This window comes from Numenius arquata, chromosome 6 (genome assembly GCF_964106895.1).
Source record: "Numenius arquata chromosome 6, bNumArq3.hap1.1, whole genome shotgun sequence".
Classification (NCBI taxonomy): domain Eukaryota; kingdom Metazoa; phylum Chordata; class Aves; order Charadriiformes; family Scolopacidae; genus Numenius; species Numenius arquata.
In genome coordinates this window covers 25647610-25661174 of record NC_133581.1, presented here as the reverse complement: position 1 = coordinate 25661174, position 13565 = coordinate 25647610, and the positions used below count along the sequence as shown (strand labels likewise).

Sequence of the window (13565 nt, the reverse complement as noted above, 5' to 3'; positions counted from 1 at the left end):
GGGCTCTGTACCCAAAAGTAATGTCTCTCATGTCTAGTGAAAGTAAAATAGAGGAATATCAGCTCCGCCATGGATTGGACTTGGTACCCTGGGTTTGGGAGGTTTTTTGCAAGAAAACATTTCTTCACTGCTGTATTAAAATTATGGTTGAATCTTTGATCAAGGCTGTACCTAACTTTCCATTCTTGTGGCAAGCTACTGAAAATTTAATAGCAAGGCAAGTCTGACATTAACCAAATTCCTTCAACTTACTTTAGCCCTGTAAGCCAGGGATCTTTCATGCTGTTAGTAACATGTTAAAGTGGCTTTTCCATTTAGCCTGGTAAATTTTTCCATACTATTTTCTTTCTGAGAAAGGGATCTCTGACAAAGATGCTAACTTCCAGCCGGCGTCTTTGCTTGCAGCAATTTCTGTTTAAAAAGTATATTGAGCTATAGAAGGCTACTTCAGTGAAGATAAACTGTGTGACAGGTAACCTATGACTTTTGTACCACAGAACTCAAGCGTGTTGACAGCAGTTAAAATGCTAAATGATCTTAGCTTTACCATCCATTTTGCCAAAAACCAGGGTAAGTTAGATTGGGCAGAAGTCTGGGTTTCTGTGGCAAGGTTTCTGCTAGAGTCTCGCTGGTGGTCATGGAAGAGATCTCTGTCACAGTACTGGAAAAACTGGGGTTTCTAAATCCTGTCTGATTACCTTAGTTACTGGGCCATTCTCTATTGGAATAATTTATTGAATAGATTTGTCAGCGAACAATGTAGGTATGTGTGAAAAATGAACAGGGTGATAGCAATTAGGGTCCAAATAAGGAAAATAAATTACCTAAATGAAGGTGTCTGTGATGAGCTACAGGCATAAATAGTGAATGTAGGAAAAAGAATGTCCAGAGGTGATAGCTTTTGTAGTGGAAAGGTAGATTACATACAGCAGGAGTTATGTTAAGAATGAACTATTAGATTTCCTTGGGCTGGAAGGTTTTTTTTTTTTAAAAGGTTAGATTAAATTTAAGTATATATTAATCTAGTTCCCACCATCATATAAAATAATTTTATAGATAACAGTTACGTAATTACTTATTTTTTACCTTATTTTTAACATTTGATCATCAAATAGATCTACTTTCTTCAGTCCAAAGGTCAGAGTTAAAATACAGATTACCACTTGTAATCACAGAATCATAGAATTGTCTAGGTTGGAAGGGACCTTTATAATCAGGCCTGGATTCTCAAAAGACCTCACCTTGCATTGCTAAGTGACTGATGAAGCTGAAAGTGAGCATGGACATAATCTGAAATCTGGATGTAAATGTTTTGTTTGGATTCTTTATTTTTCCTCTGTACCACTGCAGGAAAAGGACATATGCTATGAAAGCCTGTGGTCTCCAGTAACACTGCTCGGCTGCTAAAACCAATTATAGGGAATGGTTGCTGGGCAATCAGGCGTCAAGTAAACTGAGATCCCTTAGCTTTCCCATACTTATCTTGATTAATGATTTAGCTAGTCATAAAATACAGTGTATTTGTAATTTAGATAGAATACTTAATGTTTTTCAGGGGAAATAAAAAATGTATCTCGTCTGTAACAGCCTTTCTTCTGGTTGAAATAGGCTGTAATTAATATTATAAATAAAATTAAATTGATATAAATCTCTAGTATGTTTTAATGGCAAAAGCTTTTAGATTTACCATGACAATTAATACAGAAAGTATCAAACTTGTCATCATTTGCAGCTCTTTCAGGTGACCCTTTATGAATATTTTTTTGCGAAAACAAGTTACCTGCTTCTCAGTTATTTGTTTTCAGCAATAGCAAGGTCTGATCCAACTTTGATTATCATTCGCAGAAGGCTTTCCATGTACTTGTGTAGCACAAAGATTGGGGTCCAAATGCTATTCAGAAAAGCCAAACTATAATGTTACGGAAAATATTTATCAATTTTCTTTTCTTTTTTGGTTTAGTCACATACTATCTAAGAATTTTGTTTTTATGGAGCAGTTTCTTTCAAACAGAGCAAAGACATTCTTTCAAAATAAATAGTAATATACCAAGGTAATACCTTTGGTATTCCATCTGAACAAATGTAAAAGGCATAGCCAAAACTGTCCTTACCAAGTTCTATAAATATACTAAAAGATAGAAGAATGGTAACCACATACATGAGACACAAATTGCCTTCAAAGTGTCCATGTAAATTTTCCCACAAAAATATGAAAGTGACATTCATTCACAATGTCAGAAGAATATTATTTTTATGCTTTGGCTCTACAGGCTTAACACATGCACTAACTTCTTCATGATTTGTTCTATCTTAGGGCTATTTTCAGCGTAATCTTTTTATGGGGCTATATTATGTATAAAAATACAGTTTTCTTGACATAAAACATATGTTCATAGAACCATAAAAATGCTCCTTCTTTTGGGTGCCCAGGACCATTAATAATGTCTAAATTATTAAAAGACAAAACATTTTATTTTGAAGTTGGAAAAAGAGTTTCAAGGTTACCTCTTGTTTTAAGTTATTCATTCTTCTTCAAGACGAGGAACAAAGTTTAGCTAGTGCTTAGCTTAGCTAGCTAAGTTTAGCTGGATGCATTTGTACCATTGCAAGAATGCTACACCTACATAATGCAAACAGATACAAGTGTGTGTATGTATATATACACTCTTTTTACTACCTTGAAGAAAAAAGGAAGATTGACTACTTTCAATCATTCAGTTTTAGGTCTTTTATAAACTTATGAGAATTTGCTGTTTATTTATCTACTTCCTTAAAAAATGTCAGACATTTTGCAAATACATTTTAAGACAAAGTCTTTCTTGTGAAATAATTGCAACTGAAGTAGACAACATGCTGAAGAAAAATGAGAAATGGAAAATTACAAAAACAAGTAGGCAACGATTTCAATATATTTCTTAATAATTGTTTTTGCACAGTTATGTACTAAAAAGTTAAAAACCCTTAGTGATTAATTCATTGTATCCTATACAGAGGACAGGCATTTACTGAGCATCTTTAAAAACTCATATTTTATTTGAGTACATAACAAGCTCTAGAACAGGTAGTAGTAGAACTACTTGATTGCTTCAGACAGGTAGAAGTAGCACTGAGTTTGAAGATCAGTGAAGAGCAATTCCTTTTTGTAAGAGATGAAGTTCTGCCTTTGATTTTGTATGACACCAGAAGAAAAGAAATACACATTTTTTTGTTATAGCTGCTCCATAATTTCATGCAAGGATTTTTTCATTTGACGTGCATCAAATGAAATCTACTACTACCTTAGGAATAAATTTCATCTTATTATTTCATATTTTCATTTTTCTCCATTATTAACCAAAGCAGTTGGCTAAGATTGTTTCAGCTAAGAGGAAAAATCAGTAATGAAGTCAGGAGTTTCTCAGTAATCTTGTTTAATTGATAACAAAATGACACAGCACAGTATCTTCTTAAATTCTGCTTTTGGGGGGGGGGGGGGGGGGAGAAACTGTGCTTTCTTTATAAATAAATTGGTTTTGTTTTGCATCAAAGGAACACCTGAATTCTATGCTCATTTTACCTCCTGAGGCACCATATCAAGACCACTCGTATATCTACCTGCTTATACTGAAAAGGGGAGTGTTATTTAATGAATACTTTATTCAGTGAACATGATCTAAGAAACAGACAACAAAAGCTGTGCTGAGCTATGTCAGAGTTAAGGATTGTGTACTTATCTTCAAGAGATTGCAGAGAAAATTTATTCTTCTTTAGCTTTTGACTTAAAGCGGGGCAGCTGCAGAACCTGTTTCATCCTATTTTAATGATTGTTCCATTCCATTGCCTGGAAATAAGACTTTGCCATTCTATTTGGCATTAGGAGGCTTTTCCTATCAGCTGGATGATCTACCTCTCCCTCTGCTACTACATAACTAGATAGTTGGGATTCATGGCCGGCCTCAGAGATCCTACCCCGTTCCTGCCACAAGCCCATGAGTCTCTCAGCGCGAGTCCCTCTGTCACTGGAGTAATCTGGCCTTAATGACACTTTCATTGGTGTCTTGCATAAAAGATGGTTCCCAGAGCGGGCAATGACTGCGGGCAGAAGTACCGTTAGCCTCTCCTCCCGACAGCTGAGGTTTTTGTGAGAGCCGGCCGGTTGTATAACTTTTTCCAGTTTTGTTTGTCAATGTGCATTATACAATATGTGAATTTAGTAAAAGAAGTTTTAAGCAAAAAGGGCTGCAGGTTGGTTTTTTAAGTGTATTTTTTTTATATAGAGTTCAGCATATTGAGTATGATAAATATTTTTAAATAGCTTGAATTTTATTTTTACAACAACAGTTTATAAAAAGAGAGAAAGCATACTGTAAATTAAACTCCTACATAATTCCGTAGTGAAATTCTCTGCTTGTAGAGCTTTCATCTAGTTTATGTCTTCTCAAAGATGTCTTGAAATTCTGCAAATAATTCTTGTTGAAGGATGTTGTTTTAAATCATAACAGGCAAAGAAAAATTTTAAATAGTACCATTCATGTTCATATTCTTAGAGAAATGGTATCTGAAACTGGTTTCTTACACAGAAAGCATTTTCTGCACCCTGTAGGGTCAAAATGCAACAACTAAAATAATGATTTGATTTTATACGCAGGCCAGTAAATAATCCGTAGCTGTATTTCTGCTGTGTTCTCAAATTTCCTATTAGCTCTTTTGATTATGTCCATCTTTTTTGCTCATTTGTTATACTTGAAGTGAAGAAAAAGCAAATGAAACCAAATCCTTTCCTTGAGCAGAAGCTAGTATTATTGTTCTTGTCTGTCACTCAATATGAGAAATGAATAACTTCCTTCTACCATTAAAGTGACTTTCAACTAATTGCTTGGCAGAAATTTATGAACAGGGTGAAAGCCACAAGCTAGCTTTGTGTCATACAGATTCAGTTTCCTGGAAAAAGAGTGAAAGTACTGCCAAAAAGGCAAATATAAACTTGATTTCATAATTTTTTTGCTACATTTATAAAAACCTATATTTTAATACACGTACGCAGAAAATTCTAAATTGGACAAAATAATAATAGAGGCATTTTGACTAGCAACAGGGAGACGGTATTATCATTTCTGGTGTTCAGTATTTTATTTTAGAGGGACAAATTAGATGAGCATTTCATGCACTTAAATAATGCTTATGTCTCCTTTTAATGAGACAGATATCTTAATTTCATTATTCTTTGTGTAATTTCCAGTTCCTTTCATTTTTATTACTTTCTTGTTAGAACAAAATTTAAAAATAACTTTATGAAGTAACCTAACTAGCTGATAGACTTGAGTTTGGTTCCATTTGCTTGCTTTGGTTTTTTGTGCAATTGAATACATCTGTTTTTCTCTGTTCAAATTTCTGTGTGAGTTTCCTCACAAGACAAATCTTTCAATATAATCCTATAAGAGTAGTTCTCTTGTTCACCTTGAAGGAAAACGAATCAGTAGGAGGCTGGTCCAGAAAACTTTAGCTGTCAGTTCAGCTTCCTAATAAAACTTCTTCAGATACTCAGCCTGTTTCTGTGTCTGGTTGTCCTAAAATACAGACTGTTCTTTCTGCTGTCTAACCTGAAGTCAGCAGGTAAAATCTAGATGAAAAAAAAGAAAAAAGTCATGAAATGTCCAAAAACCGTAAGAGACATTAATCAGTGAGATCAATAAGGCTCCCCCTGTTGCCTAATAAAAAAAGATATAACTGCTCTGCCAGTCGCATTCTTCAGCAATCTTCAGTGAGTTAAGACCTAGAAATTCGCCGCCCGAAGTTACTCCGTTTGTACGTAGAAATGTTGTTTGGTTTGCATTTCTATTGCATCCCCAAATTAATGTAATATGAAAGAATCATATGAAAAACAAATGATAATTGACTGCATTCTAATAACTTATTTTCTCTTTGAAAAAGACTGACAAGAGTGTGGAAAACAAATCTGAGTGATTACATGTAGAGGAAGAAATAACTCAGGAATAAAGGGTTCCTAAAAGGAGCTGTTGAAAGATTCATATCTTACAAAATATACTAATGTGGGTGAGGATAAAAAAGACTGAAGGATAGTTCAGGAATTTCTATTTCATTTTCTAAAGTATATTTTCAGCCCCCAGGCTAAGATACTCTGTCCTGTAGATGGGGGTTTTATCTTACTTTTTTAGGCTATAAAGTGTGACAGTGTGTCCTTTTTGGCTGAAAGAGGCAAAATAAGGAAAAAAATGAGGTTTTTTCCTTCTTAGTGGTCTTAGGATGTCTTTTTAACAGAAAATGTGTTTTCTGGATTTAATATCAATTTTTTTGTCATAAAATATGGAAATATACAGGTGTCATTTTGATGATGGAGACCCAACAAAGCAGCCCATGGTACTATATGCCAATCCATAGAGCTGAGGCTTGGAAGAAAAGATCATTGTCAATTTGTTTAAAAGTGAAGAACAGCTTTCTCTCCAAAGCTTGCCTCTTTTCCTGAACATTCACAGGGATGTAACCTGTAATATATTTATGCGCAGCAGCCTTCTTCCCAACTAGTTCCACATCTTAAAAATAAATTGTGCTATTTAATTAGTGAGAACGGGTAAATTTGCAATCGAAGTATTAGAATATACTTTAAATGTTTCAAAAATACTTTGTGTTCAATTCTGAGCTAGGGAAAAGCCATGGACGCTGATTTCACCTTTTTTTTTTTTTTTTTTTAAGGATTGGTGCTTATTTTCCCTTTTTACTTCTTCATGGGAGTTTCCTCTTCTTACCTTAAAGACCAGTATCTCCAAAAGTTTTTGCTCTTTTCAGATGTCCTGTGAAGGTGGATTTTCTTGGAGAGAAAGGCAGTCCTTTTTGAACTGGCAGGCTTCATCTTTCCTGTCACATCCGATAGATACCTCTTGATATGTTAAATAGACCTTGAGGTCCCAACATGGCACTGACATCCCCAAGCATAGCTCCTCATCTTGTAGATCTCTTTGAGTGTAGTCAGTGGCTTTCTTCTGAAATCAATGATCATTTCCAGTCTAAAGTTCTTAAATCTATTTACTGTTGGTGTCTGTTTTTAAATGATTGATACATGCTAAAAATGGTAAAAGTGTAAAGGAGGAAGACGTATAGCAGTCTCTGATTAGCAAGTCACTGACTTTGAAAATGGAAAGTAAAAGGAGCGTATAAGTTGAAGATTACTGCGTAACTGCTTGCTGTTAATAGGGATGTGCAAATTTTGCAATATATTTACTGTACTTTTTTCCCTTTGACTTCTTTCTTTTGACTTGACTTTCTTGACTTCCTTCTTTTGATTTCTTCTGACATATATCAGTGTAGTTTGAAAATGAGAGATTTAACCAAAATACAGTGTCAACTCTTAAAAGAGTGAAATCTATAGTACATTATTTGTAGAGGGTTTTTTTATTAGTTAGGAAATAATTGAATATTTTTTTGAAACAGTTGGTTTCTTAATGTCTTCTCCATAACTTGGAGTTAGCCATGTTTGCTGCAAGTTCTGCTACCCTTAACATGCTGGAGAAAAAGGAAAGAATGACCCAAGATAAACATGTGAAAACTTTGTCAGGTTAGGAGCTCCGGCAGTTGGCAGTGCATGCCCTACTTAGCAATGTCTCACTGTGTATATGATAAGATTGTTTTAGGCTCTTCATGACTCACTACTCGCTTTTTCAAAGCTTCAGATATTTATGTTATACCAAGAGGGAGGAAAAGTCCTACATAATTAGCTCTCTTTACTTTGGTTAATAATTTTACTCATAGACTAAGTGAAAAGTTCTGCTTGCTTTGATTAATAATTTTACCTATATACTACGTGAAAGTATTTTTTCTTTAGGTGAGATCGCTAGAGCAAAATACTTCCTTTTTCATGTCCAATTTGTTTAACTTCTATTAAGAAGGATGTTCTTTTTCCAGCAATTACTCCATCTCTTACTCTTTTCAGTTCCTAATAAGAAAGTACTACATAATTCTGGAGTCTATACACTGACAGGCATAACTTATTTTACTAAAAATAAGAAGTTGGAATTTTTTACCTGAACTCCACTATTTAGCAAGAGTTCTGCCAAAGCTTATAAGGAAGTTCAGGGCTGGAATGCAAAGCAGGAAGGTGGGGGATGAACTGGATTTCTAATGCTGATATTTAGTTGGAAGGTTAACTTTTTTTAACCCGATATTCTATATAGTACCTGGCAGTTATTTTTAAAGTGACAGATTTTTGGCAACTACCTGTTGTTTCTGAGGCTATAACACGTAATAGTAACAGAGAAGGAATGATTCTTTCAGAAGTAGGATCTTCTAGCAAACTCAAATAAAATAAACATGCTGTTTGCTTCAGTAAAATTAGTTTAAATTCCAAAATCAGGCTTTCGGTTACTATGTAGTACTCATGAAAATATTCTTCTCTTTTGTTTTTATTATAAACAAGTTGATCTATTCTTGAATGGAGTCCAGTCCTTCCAGCAAAGTTTTTCTCCTAGTATACTTCTGGGTGCAAGTTGTATTTTCCCTGAGTAACTCATCTAGCTTGTAATCATGAATGACTTTGTAGAATTTACAGAGCTACTTTTAAAAATAGAAAAATTAAGTCTTGGCATTACCCCCGCAGCTTTCAGGGTTGCAAAGAGGGTACAAACATGTCATGTAATTCTCACAGTTTGGCTGAGTTGAACTATATATGCATGTTACAATGCATGGACCTTTATCATTTTAGATTTGCTTATAAAGTAGTAAATGAATGCATCATCTAAAATGCATTGTGCACTATAATTGTGCTGTGGTTAGTTCACATTAAGTTTCAATTAGACAAGAATGTGACAGGGGCGTTTAATTAGTCAATAAATATCTGTCGCTGGAAGTTGACAACCTGGAAAGTAGTCTGCTTTGGCGGTTGTTATCCAGCACAAGTTCTGTCAGGCAGTATGTGTCATTAGATGTTGTGCAAGACCTCACCTTAAACTGGAACACTTCAGAGTAAGTGATTTTAACTTTGATTCTCATTCTGCTGTTAACGATATGTTGACAAGAAGGGTGGAATTTTTTAATAAGAAAAAATAAAATTATAAAAGTCTTAAGTAACAAGCGATCTGTGTTGTCTATGTCATATTATGTAACATATCAAACCGTCTTTTTTCCCCTATGTGTGATGTGTGATATGCTTAAGACTTAATCACCCAAAGTTGTTAAGTAGAAATTAATTAAAAGTGTGCAATGATGTGTTTCTTCAAAATAATTGGTGTGATTAAAAATCCAACTTTAATAGCACAATGGCATCAAAAAGTTCTTCATTCATTTTCCTTACTTATTTTTTTTAAATTAACAATACTGGTTTTTAAGACTACGTTGCATTAATTTAGATAATTACATTTTCCTTCTGAAAAAATATTAGTGCCTGCATATTTTCCATCTTGCATGCACATAATTACAGTCATATGAAATAAAGTTAGAAACACAAGACCTCTTCAGAAGTAAGGTTTTTAGTAATAGATCTTGATTCTTAAATCTGTGCTTTCTCAGTTCATGAGTAGTGGGAACTCCCCTAGGTAAAATTTTAAAAAATAAGCATTGACTGTAACTGTCTTTTCCTTTTTTGTTTATATTTGTTGAAGAGCTACCCTGGTATCTGTTTAAAGACACATGCTATAACGGTCGTATTTATGTTGAAGTATATTGTCAGTATGCTTTGTGGTTTTTCAATGGTAAGTTATAGTTGTGGGTTTGCTTTTTGGGTTTTTACATGAGTGGAGATGCCTTCGCCTCACGGGCTTTGCATGCAATGTATTGTACCTTTTGCAAATGCACTTTCGAAGTGCTGATCTCTAGTGGGGATTTTTTGTCCCTGTTGCCTTATTCTCCTTAGGTAAGCAGTCTGGTGACTTCAGGAACTGGACCACGTATGTTGTAGGACACCTTGGAGAGGTGCTGGTGGTATTCAGGAGAAGCATGACTGCTCTGGGGGTGAGGTGCACTCAGCTTTAACAAGTGCTAGAAAACATTTGTCTGGTCAGGGCTGTCTAAAGCCCCAGGCAGCAGTTCTCAGAGTCATCAATGACTGAAACTACAATACATCTCTGACTGCATCAAGTTCATCTGTTCTGGAAGAGGCCATTGCCATGGGACTAATATGTATGAGTATATGGGACTAATTACCCATTTACTCTTCTCACCAATAATTGTGGCTGTTACTGGCCCTGGAATGGAAAGAAGAAAGGTAGCAGAGGAGGAAGAGGCAAGGCTGAAATTGCTTGAAACTATCATTTATGGAGTTTTTTTGCCTATTAGGGTTTTGAACTTGGGAATCACATGCATCTTTCACTGGTGTGATCTTTTTTTTCCCCTGATAGATAATGACACTTTTTAGGAACTTCATCCTCTTCTCCTTATCAGACCTATTATATAGAAGTTGAGGAATAAAAGAGGCCAAGAGGAAATAGTTGGCTGTTTTCCTCCCCCTTGAAGGATACTCTTAAGGAGAGTGTATCATCAAGTGGGATAAAACAGCAATGCATTTATAAAGGGGGTGTTGGAGGACTAAGAAGAGGTTAGTGAATGGGGATGGATTGGAGTGAAATCACTAAATACAGAATTTAGCATTACAGTGAAAAGAATAGAAAGTCATCAATGTTGTAGGTGAAAGCATTAACTTAGAGCTAGAGAAACTATCGTGAAGAATAAGGAGAAGCAGTTAGATAATTAGAGATCAAGAACTGAGACCTAAACTAGTATCAATGAAGCGTTTCTCACAGAAGCTACATGCAGAAGATTCATTTCTTTTACACCTCTGAAGAAAACAAGACAAATGTCATGCACCAGAACTCAAGGGAAAAACACATCAGTTATCATCTGTACATGGAGGAAATCCTTTCCTGCATTTATTCCTGCAGCTGAGTTAGTTCAGGAGACGGTCGCAAGACTTTTCTAGATTTCTGTTGCCACAGTAAAATCTAGTTCTAGCTGCTAATGAACCTGTCAGGCCAACTTCCTCCTAGAAAACACATTATCCCACAAATGAACATGAGATTAATGCCCTGATAAGTAACACCAAGATATTTCTTTGGCCTTCCCTGCCCTTTGCTGAGTATGGATCAGAAGATCTGACAAAAGGAAAGGTATTCTTCTGGTAACAATCACTTCCACTCATGTTACAGAAAGCTCAGAAGAGCAATACATCTACTTTCCCAGCAATAAGCTCTTTTTAAAAGACTCATGCAATTTTCCTCACAATACTGACAATTCTAGTTGAATTACTTAATATCCTGCCCATATTTTTCCACATCCTTGTTCTTCCACCAGTAAGAGACATTTCTACATGTTAAAAGTTTAAATATTCCCTTGCCGTGGTATACAACCACGTCTGTCTGACTTGTTTAACTTGATGCCTAAGTGTCAGCTGAAGCTATTATAAGGGATCCAAATATAAGTGTTTTCCTGTTCATATTGTACAAAATTTTACTTGTCTAGCAACAAGCATCTTTGGCAAGGATGAAAAAATGTTAAGGCAAATTTGGCCAGTTTTTTATTATCTGAAATTCTTTCTCTTTCAAGAGATTTGAATGGCTGCTACGCTGAAGCCTACATAATTTTTCCTAAATCACCATTGCCATATCCAAATTCAGCCTATCATGGTGAAGAATTTATCTGTAAAGTGAAGTAACCCAGAAGTGGTGTTCTCACCATTTTAATAACATTTACGACTCCATTGGATTTAGATATCTTTATGACTGTGCGTGTTGCAAAGTAGCTGTGTTTCTTAAGATGAAAGAAATGTCAGGTTCCCCATGTTTTTCACAACCCTTTTTTTCCTGTTTGTTTCTGTTGCCCAGTGGGTTTGTAATTCTTTTCTTTCTTTCTTTTTTTTTTTTTCTTCCCCAGCTGGCAGCACTGACAGTAGTTCTTTATTTATCATCCTTTCCCTAGAATTTGAGAATATTTTATCTAGGCTATTCAGTAATTGTTTAACCCAGTAAAGTATAGCTTGAATATATTGCTAATCCATAGACGCTCATCACTCACGGGTTAATCCAGTTTGGTGCTAGATCTTCCCTTCCTACTGAAAACCCAGCAGAAGAGGTAGTGCAGAAGAGAAACAAGAGCTGACAAAGTACATGAACCCAACCTCCAAATATTTCAAAGCAGTTGCTCCCGTGGAGGGGAATGGTTTGGAGGTGTGCTGAGCAGAAACAGAGCTGAGCCTCTCAGCTTCACAGATTTTGTGGATCTCTGGTACAGAAGAGCTTTTGTCCTACTTTGAATCAATCTTGCTTCACTTCCTTCTGATTAGAGAGTTCCTTCAGGTCATGGGCTGTTAGCAGACTCTCTCTGTGCACATTAACACCTGCCAATGAGCCAATGTGCAGTATTGATGCTGAGCCAGCATTAATTCCTGCTAAGGTCTTGACTGCTGCCTTTGCCACCTCGCTAAGGAACACTCCCAAGAGTACTTAGTCTTCTCTACCACCTTCTTGTGCCCTTGTCCCTGCTAACAAAATCCTACAACTCTTTAGAACTGAAAGCTCAGCGAAGAAAGTGGAACTCACAGTAGTATGGAAAAGGCACTTCTTCCCACCTTTTTTTCCTTTTCTGACACAGGATCAAATTTCAATGTCTGACTTGAAGCGTACTGAGTACAGCTTTTATATCATATACTTTTAGCAATAAGGTAAAAAGAAAATCTGAATATAAGACATTTGACACACTGCGATACAGGAGGCCGATACTTCGGGAATAGTCCTGACACTGTTGCCACCAAGGGCAGGGATATCAGGAGCGGGGAAGGATAATGACTGTTGGCTCTGGGTGATGCATACTGAGTGACTCCCAGAGCTCAGCTGGCAGCAGTCACAGTGCAAACTGTCAGTTTCTTAGTCAAATTATAAGTCAAATAGAGACATAGGTTTTGGGTTATAAAATGAGAAGTAGCAAATGTACAGTAAATTGGAAAATGAACCTTCAGATTCTGCTTAAACCAATGAATAGCAAAGGTTAGGTTTGCTGAGTAAGCACTTTATGACAAAGGCATTCATTATACTGGGGAGAATTATCTGCTCTTAGTTGTGAGTCATACTCCTCTCTTCACCATCCTCCTTCCTTGTTTAACCGAGGAGAAACAAAATGCTGTGGGTCAAAGCCCAGCTTTGTATACTCAAAACAAACACATACCCCATGCTCTAAAGTCACAGTCCATTCATAAATAGCCACTTTTTGATACTTTCCAAGTCAAAGAGTTAAATAAAAATTAAAAGGGGGGAAAGAAATATACATACACAGTATTAAAAAAAAAATATTATTAGACAAAGTCAGCTATACAAAGAACACAAATTAAACCTGGTAACAAAAAAACCTTTCCTGTGATGGAGAATATACTCTGTAATGGTTGTTTTTGAAAGTTCATTTTTAGTAGAAAGAATTGTATTTAGGCCAGTATATTATCCAAAAGTCTTAATCAGAAGTCAAATGTTTTATAAAAGTATTACACTTGACTTCTATACTTGTAATTCAGATGTTATTTTCACCAGTTGTGCTTTGTGTTACATTAGTTTCAGATAGTCGTGTTTTTCATCATTTTAAAGAACTCAGGGGGCAGGGGG

The 13565-nt window shown here is 35.6% G+C and overlaps 1 protein-coding gene across 1 annotated transcript in view; it reads left to right on the top strand.

Moving 5' to 3' along the window:
• Window positions 1–13565, top strand: part of ELP4 (elongator acetyltransferase complex subunit 4) — a 145729-nt gene that overhangs the window by 112309 nt on the left and 19855 nt on the right. The window lies entirely within an intron of this gene.